Genomic DNA, 12,406 nt, shown 5'->3' with positions numbered 1-12,406 from the left:
AAGTAAGCCAGGCAGAGAAGGACAGAAACCATATGTTTGCACTCATAGGTCTAGCAGGAAAACAAGAGAGACCTAATGGAGAACCAGGGGGAGCGGAGGAGGGAGAGAGAGTTGGGGAGAGAGAGGGATGCAGAACTTGAGAGACTATTGAATGCTGAGAATGAACTGAGGGTTGGGGGGGAAGGGGGAGGGGGGAAGACAGGTGGTGGTGATGGTGGAGGGCACTTGTGGGGAAGAGCACTGGGTGTTGTATGGAAAACAATTTGACAATAAAATATTATGGAGAAAAAAAAATAAAATAAAAATGGAACCAGGGTGCCTGGGTGGCTCCGTCGGTTAAGCATTCGACTTCGGCTCAGGTCGTGATCTCACAGTTCATGGGTTCTAGCCCCGCATCGGGCTCTGTGCTGACAGCTAGCTCAGAGCGTGGAGCCTGCTTCATAATCTGTATCTCCCTCTCTCTCTGACCCTCTCCTGCTCTCACTGTCTCTGTCTCTCAAAAATAAATAAAAACATTAAAAAACTAAAAAAAAAATGAAACCAAAGTCTGAAAAGCTTAACATGCCTAAGGGCATCCAGTTAGGTTTTTCAAATTGGTCTAATTAGGTCTTCTCTTTCCAAAACTCACGTTTTTTTCCTCACTACATCATTCATACACACATACACTACACACAAAGACACACACACACACAGAAGGTAAAACTTTTTCAAAATAGCCTTATAAACAGAAAACTTTTGGTTTAAATTAACCTCTTCTGACTCCTGATATCTTCCTCACATTACTGATCTGTTTTCACCTATCAGCATATGACAAAATAAGTAATTGGAATGGTTTTAAAATAAACATATTTCAAGGAGGCCTTAGGCATTTATAAATTAAAACATCCATCACAATATTTACAAACTCAAATTAAGTGGAAACTACTATCACTGCTAAATTATGGCCTGTTTGTAAAGCAAAGAATTTGTGGAATTTAATGCATACCTCTCCATACTCAAGTTATTATTTTAAATTATATTTTAATAATAAGCTCTGTTAAACATTTGACTTCAAGTCTTATCTTAAAGACCATCCCTGCTGTTTTTAAAATGATTTTGCTTCAATTTTGTTTAATTAATATTAGAATTTGCAGGAAAGGTAGTGCATATAAAAACACATTTTTTTGAAACTCCATATCTTCTAGCCAGACCAAACAGTCTTCCATTTTCCAACCTAATCTATGCACAGAGCAAAGGTGTGTGCCTTTTCAACAGTGAATTCTTACATCACCATGTCCACCTCTGCTTTCTCTGCCTCTCTCCAGAAACTTTCTGGTTCCAACCAAAGCCAAAGAGTTATAACCGCCTATTACCAGTCCACAGCCAGCTTCCTGGGCTCTATCTTGTCATGACAGTCTTTTTTGACAGCGTCAGTAAATTCCTTCCACTGTGGACTCCAACTATCAACAGTCCTAAAGAGGACAACCTGTAAATGCTAAGCCATCCTAAAGTGTAAAATCTAGGTCCATATCAAGAACTCCCAGTGATCAAATACCAGGATCCAAAGAGAAGCTTTGAGTCAAGATTTGGGGAGAAAGGGGAAATGCAGACATTCCTCTTCATAATTGAAGTCCATGGCTAACGTATGAAAAGATAGGTTGCAGATTACTAGGATCACGGAATGTAGCTGCTGTGTTTCAAACTCAAAACGACAGAGAGCACAGTTTCAAACATACACAACTGTATGTTCCAATGTCACAGTAAGAAGTAGATCATTTTTAAAGGGAAGCATGAATGATCAGGATTCAATCCAGAAGAAATCTTACCCACCACATTTTACTCAAGTGCCAGAGAACATGTTGATTGAATTGGAAGATTCTGCAGCATAAACTTCATAGAGAGTGCACCCAGCTCCTGATACATCATGCTGTATGAATGGAACCCAGTTTAATCAGATGATTTTCACAGAATGATGGTGTCTGAGAACTGTTATCATTCATTCATATTTTAAGTGGTGAGAGCTTCAGATGCAGGGTTTTTGCAAGTGTTGCTGTGAGCACAACAGGAGAAGCCACATTTACTGTGTTGGTGAGCGTCGTTGCAAAATAACAAAGAGCACCAGTGTTTATCTTTAGACAACAACACATAAAGGGTTTTGAGGGAGATTCAGTGAAGCTCGAATACCAGATCTCAATAGTCTCTCCACCAAAGCTTTTCTGGAAAAGAAGTAATGAAATGGTGGAATTCAATGCTGACCAAATAAACTTATAATATGATAGCTATGGATTAGTTACTTTACTGATAAAAGATGTAAAAAGAAAGATTCTGGTGTTGGTAGTTATTAAAGCTAAGTTAATGCGTGACCACACATAACAGATTAGATGGTATAGCCAGTGCAAATCAAACTCCTAAGCTGTTACGCGTTCAACCAACTTTCAGCAAATATTTAGCATTAAACAGGAAAAGTTTAGATGTGAAATAAACGTTTAACCCATAAGGAGAATTTCAGCATCTGGTAGCTCAGGCTGGAGTCTGTGAAAGTGAAAAACCTCAATAACTTTATCAACATTGGAAAACACATGAGTGATAAATTTGATTAAATTTTTGAAATAAATTCATAGCTGTTTTTAACAGAATATGGCTTTATTAGGTCATATAAATGATATGTGTGTGTGTTTTAATGTATATTTATTTTTTGACAGAGAGAGAGAGAGAGAGAGAGAGAGAGACAGTGTGAGTGGGAGAGGGACAGAGAGAGATGGAGACAGAATCTGAAGCAGGCTCCAGGCTCTGAGCTGTTAGCACAGAGCCCAATGTGTGGCTCAAATCTGTGGACCACAAGATCATGACTTGAGCTGAAGTCAGATGCCTAACCAGGTGAGACACCCAGGCACCCTGATGTATATGTATTTTATATGTATATGTTACACACATATAATTCACATATGTGTATATATACACACATATATACATATATTATTTATTCCTTGACTCTTAACATATTCTAGCTGCTGATCTGGTTTGTGAAGCCTACAGAAAATCTGAGTTTATAATTGAGTAGACTATTTAAAATGCGGACTTTTACCATTTAACTCATATGGATTTAACAGTTGTAGGTTATGAATTAATACCAACTTTTAAAATAAATTTAATGCTTATTATAGAATTTATTGGTACTGCTCTCTAAATACTATTTAACCTATTTTCTTTTATACTTACTGATATAGTATAGATTATCAGAGTGCTCCATAGTGTTATATAAAAAGAGAATAAAATTCTAAATATTTGAAACAAGCAGCATAACAAAAAACCCGACACATTTTTTCTTACACCAAAACAAATAGCTTTTATCTAAGTATTTTTTATAGGGAAAAGCAAGAAAAAGGTTAATTATGATTAATTTCATTCTTTTTTTTCAGTCTTTTGTCTCTTTTCAACTTTATTCCTGTTTCCTACTACTTTATTTTCCATCAGATTTATTTTTTTAACAAAATGTTTTTTAGAGAGCAGTATTAATTGGGTTAACTTTAAAGTTAAGAAAGATAAGGATGAATCCGAGGAGGAGAGTAGGTATAATTTCACAATCAACAAGGCATCATTTGAGTCTTAGATTTGCTAGCTTTTAAAGTATTCACATAAAGGGGTACTTGGATGGCTTAATAATTTAAGCATCTGACTTCAGCTCAGGTCATGATAACACCATCTGTGAGTTTGAACCCCACGTCAGGCTCTGTGCTGGCAGCTCGGAGCCTGGAGCTTGGAGCCTCCTTCTCTCTCTGCCCTTCTCCTACTCACACTCTGTCCCTTTCTCAAAAGTAAAACAAAAAAACATAAAAAATTTAAAATATTCACATCAAGATGCTAGCTTTTTCTTTTTTTGCAGAAGATGATATATTTTATTTGTTGAAATGAATATATGTACTTTTATTTAATTTCTAATTACTAATTCAGAATGATGAATAACCAACATAGCTATGTAGATTTTGACTATCAGAAGAGAAGATGAATAACATTTTAGTATTTAAAACATCAGGCATTATGATTACTTGCATTTATTATCTGACTCTTTCAAGAAAACCTTGTAAGATAAATTTCATCCCCACTTTACAGACAGAAAATTGAGACTTAGAAAACTCAAGTCACTTGTTCAATGGGATATATCTATAATTGGGAGAGCTAGGATTGTTTCCTAACTGACATGATTCAACACAATGTGATAACACTCAGTCTTCTTAAGACACATTTTTATGTTTATTTTTAAATTTTATTCATTTTGAAAGAGAAAAAGAGTGTGAATGGGAGAGGGGCAGAGAGAGAGAGAGAGAGAGAGAGAGAGAGAGAGAGAATCCCAAGCAGTGCAGAGCTCCACCTGGGTTGCGATCCCAGATACCATGAGTCATGAGCTGAGCTGAAATCAAGAGTCAGGCAGTCAACCAACTGAATTTTTGATCCATGGTAATAATTCCATTAGTATTTGAAATACTGTGCCTTAAAAAAGCATAGTATGAATTAAAGATCCATTGACTGCCGTGATTACAAACATTAGATATGAGGTACCTTTCGATTAAGGGTACACTTTCCTCTAGCTTATCTCTCAAGATACTAACTCACGTATTCTTGTTTTTCTTGAAATTTTGAATCCCTTCCATCCTATGCCAGGTATTATTTGCATTTATGATATTCATTTTCTTCTTTTTTATTAACATTGACCCATTTATTTATGGTTAGGGCAGCATTATGTATAAGCTTCCTGACCTCCCAGTTTTTCTTACACTTAGGCATGGCCTGTGATGTTGTCAATGAGATGTAAGCAGGAATTGTTAGAGGTGAGAAATCATTTTAAAGAGGACAAAATCAACTGGTTTGGATTTGCAGTTTTTGTAGTTAAAGATATTTGAGGAGCAAGATAAAACCTGTATCATAAAGCTGCCATATCACCCCTGAATTGACCTGAATACTTCCAATTGAATTAAAACAAGTTTCTATTTCATGAGAGTAAACCAGAAAAAAAAGTATTAGTAAATAGTGCATTCAATAGGATGAGAAACTGAAAAATCTATTTTATAATTTAAAAAAATCATAGTTATAAAAGATTTCACTGTGATTTAGTAAAGATGGTGTTAACCAGAGAGAAATGTTTTGTTATATTTTTATGATATGAGATAATAAAAGATTATCTCATATTCTTGAAAATGCTATTCATAATATTTAATAGGACTTGAAAGTAGCATAAGATGTGTATTAGAAAATACTTGAAGGGAATATGTAGATATTTAATTTCTTGAAACAATCCAGCCTTTGAAACTAATGTCAAAAGGATACAAGTTAGTTACTTTATTTAACAAAAAAGAACCAATAAAGCACTAATCACCATCATAAAATTAAACTGTGCAAAATATTACTTACCAATGGAGAAGCTATTCCAACATCTGCAGGAGCCTGAAACTATTAGAACACACAAGAGCGAATTTTGAACCACCATAGAAATAGAAGAAGCCATGACGATAACATCTTATACACTATCGGAAACATGGATGATGAGGTGAATCTCTAAAGCCTCCAGAAGAGACGCTGTACTATCAGAGAAAAAAACTGTGATCAGAGTTTCACAGCCGCTCTCTGAAGCCTAGCCAGCACTTAAAAATAACAGGAGTCTATTAGTCTGTTCTAGCAGCATAATCTTCATATTGTTTGAACCTATTGTCCTACAGGAAATACGAACAACAAGTCTCTGTTCTCAAAATAAACCATTTTGAAAATCATGGGCAATTATATGGTCTCTTGATTATATATTTTCAAGATTATATAAATCTGAATTTTCTATAAGAAGACTTTAAATGAATCTTATTGCCAGTGTTCACTCTAACTTTTTAAGCATGAGACTATTAAAGGACTATAAAACTTTTAAAAATATATTGTAAATTTTAGTTTAAAAATATTATCAAGGGTCATTTAAACTTGACCATTATCCTCTCACCAACAAGGCATTGATAAGTAGTCTCTAGCTTCTGCATGGACTAGTTGCTCAGTAGAGAATTACATACTGTTCTGAATGTAAATAAATCAAATAAACTTTTTGCCATTTGATTTTAGACCTTATATTTACTCTCTTTTCCACATGACAATCCACCACCACTTTTGAAGAGTTGTCATTCTCTCTCTGAAGACTTATTTCTCTTCTTTAGGCTAAAGTTTAAACAGCTACCTCAAGTATCTCTAAAATGAAGAGAGATTTTAATTTTTCCAGTAAAAAAGTGTCCCTTATTGAACAATATGCATTGTCATATTTTTTAATATGTCCTCTCCCACCTCTAAGACTAGAAAAACGATTTATGCTTACAGCTGATTTCTTGAAGCCAAATGTGGTATTTCCCATGAATCACTTTTTTTGGAAAAATTTTAATCCTTACACCTGGCTAGCACATAGAAAGCCTTCAATAAACGTTGCCAAGCAGAGAAGTGAATGTGTGAAGGAATTAAAAATAAGTTTTCTATGACCACCTCCAGATAAAACAAAGTTGGCTTTCCTTCATATTTGCAACCCTCTCAAAAGAGAGGAATATTTTAAATGACCCATTACAGAATTCTCCCTGAGAATATTGGGAATCTCAAAATATGTACTGTGGGGAGTATATTTTGTTTTAATCAGGATTGTCTTCATCTAGTCTTCCTTTTTTAGCTCTCTAATTCTGTTTATCCTTTTGGTTCCCTGCCATCACTTCAGGCATCTTATCTCTACATTATATTAATGCTACAGGAATACAACTTGCCCAAGTCAAAGTATTTAAAAAATCCATGTGTCTCCTTCTGAAGGCCATCTGTTTTTCATTAGGACTCAAACCCCACCAGACACTGCTTGTTATCTCCATTACAGCTTTATGAGTATTCTTTGGGCAGAATAGTCCAAAATGAAAGAGAGCTGAGGAATTTCTGTATTTTCTCTGTCATTTGTTGTTGTTGTTGTTGTTACAACATAGATCCCAAGCTGTAGGCAGATGAATTCCTTGTACTTCTGCTTTTCAGGCAAGTAGTCCATTGTACACTTTAGCTTAACAGATAATTTTCTTATATGTTAATTAAAATGGTCTATCTTGCATCAGAGACACGTCATCTCTTTCTGTATCTGTTCAAATTGCTCATCATTGATGTGATGCTATCACTGGATTCTCAACAATAGCAGGAAAATAGCATGTAGTCCCTGAGGCTTAGTCCTGTATTGTGACTTTATTTCTCCCTTCTTATTTCAAGTCAAATAGTCTTTAGTGTACTTCCCATCTCCTGTTTTGACGTACGTTAACATCACTTCTCATAAGTCCATTTTGTTTAGCATACTATCTCTTGGCTTCATTTCTTGTCTTAATCTCTTCTGACTTTGCTGATTTTCACTCAGCATGTATTAAGTATGTATCTTCAGGTTTTGTGTATATATGCAGGCAGTGACTGAGGAGATGGATTTATTTACTTTGTTTTACTCATTTAAGATTCTTGATTGAACATTGCATGCAAAAAATTACAAAATCATAGATATAAATATAAAAGTGATAAAATTCCTGGTATCAGTTGTCTATTAGGAGAGAGAAATTCTGAACAAGTGAAATATGAATGCTGCTGTCTTTTAAAAAGATGTCACCTTGCCGTTCTCAAACTTACTCTTATTTTCCTGACCTGTCTCAGGTTTAGTATAAACTTTTAAAATCATTCTATTCCTAGACTGAATTTGATGATCAGTTTCTGTGGTCTGATGGCATAATATAGCTAAGCTACTTATCATGAAATATCATAATATTTGGCTTGCTTGTCAATCATCCTTAGGGCCAGTGAGTTCCTGGAATACATATATACAACTCTAAATTCCCAGGGCTTAGAGTGCAGAGTAGATAATACATTACTTTTGAAGATGCAAATGATATGTCCTATATTAAATATTTGGAATACAAACCACTGAGAAGATGGATGGATTATTTTCCTTTGCACAATGTGTTTTTGTTTGCCTTTTAGTGCAATGAATTCTTCATTTAGGTAATGATTATACTTTTATTCATCCATATCAAATTTAAGAAATATTCTCTGCATTTGCAAAATAGAGATTTGTGCATTATTTATATTCTACTTCTGGAGTAGAACATGCTCTAATTGAATTAATCCTGAAATATTTTGTTATTCAATCTAATTATGATTTAAATGTGGTTCCTATGTCTATAATTACATAAGCCCTATTTGAAACCATCTGTATTGAATAGGCGGATATCGTGACTATCAGTTAAAGATGAATGGCAATCTCATATTAACATCCTCATATTAATTTCCATTTTTAAAAGAGTCTTCAAGCAATTCTCATAATGAGCACTTTAGATAAATACCAGGGCCTATCTTACTGAGTCCTGAAGTGTATGAATGTTCTCCCTTATTTTATATCCCACTTATGGCATCATTAAATTGTGGATCAAATTTAACATGTTGCTATGCATTTTTATTCATGGCTCTTGTGAAAGGTGCTTTTGTGATTTACTATCAATAAGGGTCCTTGAGATACCTGACAGGAGGCCCCCAGGACATCTCAAAGTCTACAGGTATAGAGATCCAGAATGGAAAGCTTCCAGATGAACAAATTAGTTTAAGTCTTTTGTGAATATAAATATAAGAAATATATTTTAATTTTTAAGATTTAGGGGCGTCTGGGTGACTCAGTCAGTTAAGCATCCAACTTCAGCTCAGATTATGATCTCCTGGTTGATGGGTTCAAGCCCCACATCAGGCTCTGGGCTGACAGCTGAGAGCCTGGAGCCTGCTTGGGATTCCGGGTCTCCCTCTCTCTCTCTGCTGCTTCCCAACTCGCACTCTGTCTCTTAAAAAAAAAAGATTTAATTGTATCCACTTAATGTAAGTAATGAGTGAAGTAAAATGATTCTTACTGATCCTAAAGTTCAATTGTGCCCCCAGATTTAAAAAATATTATTTTTAAAAATCTGGTGGGTTTTTCTTGCATCTAACTTCTTCAAATATTTAGGTTATATATCAAATATTATTGTTTGCAAAATAAAGCATTTGGATATCCTGAAGCTGTGAATGAATTTACCTGATTTCTTCCTTGCTACATTTGAAAATCAATAACTAAATCAAGACTGTAGAGAAAGGTAACTCAGGCTCTGTCAAGGCCAGCCCCTTAAGAAAGTCAATAGTATTTTAACAGAGAAGCTGTAAGAGAGCTAAATTACGCGTTAGATTAAGAAGAACTAATGTAAATAGATTGTTTACATGTCTAATTTCTTACCCAGCTCTGAACACAATGTTCCATCTAGCAGAAATGGGAGATCAAGTTTGAGGATAATTAAACATTTTCTGCTGCCAGATGACATGATCAATTCAAGGGATAAAGTGCTACAGAGCATTGTTCTCATCTTGAGATTTTCACAAATTTAAGAGACAATAAACTGGGGCAGAATTGTCTACATTTTTAGTTAGAAATAAACATTGGTATCATTACCTTTTGTGCCCTATATGCCTAGAATATAACAGTAATGTTGATACTACCGCTACTAACAAAAATAATTTTATTATACTGTAAGCGCTGATATGCTTCATCTCTTTTCTTTATAGCAGAATCACATGGATGCATATTTTGAGCTTATGACATTTTGCTTGATAAACTTGTAAGTGCAGCGATTTTTCATTCACATGATACATTTTAGCAATCTCATCTATTAGTAGGTTATATATTTTTATTTTTTGGAATAATACTGATATCTTTCTCCATTTTTTTCATCTAATATAGAATGTATTTTAAGACATTAAAGCAGTTTGGGGAAAAGAGACAGGTTTTATCGATAAGCATTCACAAACACTTCTCATATCATTTTCTATAAGTACTAACAAGTCCTTGTTGAACAGTCCTGATTCCCTTTACTCAATATTCTTTCACTTCCGCGGGGCACCTGGGAGGCTGATTCGGTTACCAACTTTGTTTGGCTCAAGTCATGATCTTGCAGTTCGTGGGTTGAAGCCCTGCATCTGGCTTTTGCTGACATCTCAGAGTCTTGAGCCTCCTTCACAGTCTGCCTTTCCGCCGCTTATGCTCTGTCTTTCAAAAATAAGTACATGTTAAAAAATTAGTAATAAAAAAATATTATTTCACTTCTACCAATTTCCCTTAAATCCTCAGCTGCCATATGCAGAGGCATGTGCATGCACACACACACACACATCCATATGTGTATAAACACATGTATATATACACATACACATACACATGTATGTGTATGTGTATATATAAAGACAAAATCCTTTAGGATAAAAAGGTAAAGTTTTAATTAAATTTTAACTATGAAATATCATATTCCATTTTATATTTACTAAGGAACATAATCACATTTTCAATCATATAACATGACAAGTATTGATATTATACAGTATATAATTTATTTTGAAAATGTTTTAAAATGTCTCTCAACCCACCAAATAAATTTTTTAACTAAATAAAATGTCAAATTAACAAGGATAAAAGTGGTTCTCACATCTATTTTTTATTGAATTGTATACAATTGCCAATATTTGATAACTTTTGACTTAAAAAATGGCACATTTACTTAAATATACAGATTTATATTTAAGAGAAATAATAAGCTTGAATTTACCATCATGAGACACTAGTAATTATGACTTAAAGGTGGTTTTCCATTTTCCAGAAGGTGTAATGTACACTTTATGCATTGCAGTGGAAATATGCTCCATGTCTCCTTTGCTCTGAAAGCTTTCCAACTTTTTTAAAATATGTAATTTATTATCAAGTTAGCTAACATACACTGTATACAGTTTTGGGGGGCTATTCCTGTGATTCGTCACTTACATACAACACCCAGTGCTCCTCCCAATAAGTGCCCTCGTCAGTGCCCATCACCCATTTCCCAAAAGTTTTTCCATCTAAAGAGAACTGTAAGTTATCATGTTCAGGTCATTTTCAGCTTTGATCTAGAAGAAAGAATTTGATCTGTGTAGTCAGGAAAGACTGGTCAGGATGATTTCTCTGCCATGTGTCTCCTGTGTCCTCCATAGTCTTCACCTGTCTGGTTTTTATTATCTCCATTATTTTTTTGTTTCTTTATTTATTTTGAAAGAGGAGGAGACAAAAAGAGAGAGAGGGAGAGGCAGAGATAGAGGGATGCAAAGAATTCCAGGCAAGCCTTATGCTGTCAGTGCAGAGCCCAACATAGGACTGATCCCATGAACTGTGAGATCATGGCCTAAGCTGAAACAAGGATTGGACACTTAACTGCGCTACTCAGGCGCCCTCCATTATTTCTTAAAAAGAAACACCAGAACCTTCCTCTGGGATTAAAATGAGTAATATATACAGTGACTAGTCCTGTGCCCTGGATCGTGTAAGGACACCCTCCCGTTGACTAATTTTTAAACACTGAATGTGTCCTTGAGGTAGGGCATGTCTTCTATCCTACTTTGTTTTGATAAGTTAGAAATGCTCTGGATATGGCTTTCTTTGTCTGTTTTCTTTACAATCAGATACAGTTAGCATTTTCTATACAGTCTTTTTTGTTTGTTTGGTTTTTGTTAAACTTCTTCTTTACTAAGAGTGATGGATGTAGAATAAAGAAAGACCAAAATGACAGTGCTGCAACCAACAAAATGAGACTTACATTACAAATCCAGCCCCGGAGATGAGTGGGGATGAGCCACACACGTTTCAGACTTTGGAGAAGGTGGATCTGGAATCCTTTTGTGCTGAAGTTTTGGGGAAATCTTAGTCTTCCTCTACCTAGAGTCATAAACTGTAATGTCTATTTTGTAATAAAAATATTTCCACCATTTTTTATTCCTACCACTAATAGCAAATAATGAATGATCACTAAATGCTGATTCTGTTATCTCATTTAATCACTGCAACAATCTTATGAGTTAATTATATTATCATTTTTGAAATGCAGGAATAGAAGTTTAGAGAATTTAAATTAGTGACAGCATCAGAATTTTTGCCCAGGGTTGCCTGACATCATAGTAGCAAGCACACGGTCAGCATGTCATATTTGCTTTCTTATTACAACATCTCGATCATATATGAAGAAAGGATATTTCTCCTTTAGGGAAGCTGACAAATTTATCAGCAAAGACCTTTTATTTAAGTTTTATTAATTCTTGTGGAACTTGTTTTAAAATTAAATGTATGCAGGGTCTACATTTTCATATCCAAGAAAAAGAATGAATGTGAATGTTACTTAGAAAGGGAGGTATAAAACAGACAATCTGTTTAACCTTAATCCATTTTACTTAAAAAGAATTTTACTAAAGATATGGAGATACAACTAGGTTTATCATCAAAGAAAATTGTTCCATGTTTTTAGTCTGTCCTGCCAGATAGATTTCTAAAAAACAGCTGGTACTGAAACGACTCTCCATAAATGCAACCGAACAGCCTCCT

This window comes from Suricata suricatta, chromosome 6 (genome assembly GCF_006229205.1).
Source record: "Suricata suricatta isolate VVHF042 chromosome 6, meerkat_22Aug2017_6uvM2_HiC, whole genome shotgun sequence".
NCBI lineage: Eukaryota > Metazoa > Chordata > Mammalia > Carnivora > Herpestidae > Suricata > Suricata suricatta.
The sequence above is the reverse complement of the archived record's forward strand: the minus strand, read 5'-3'. Positions refer to the sequence as shown.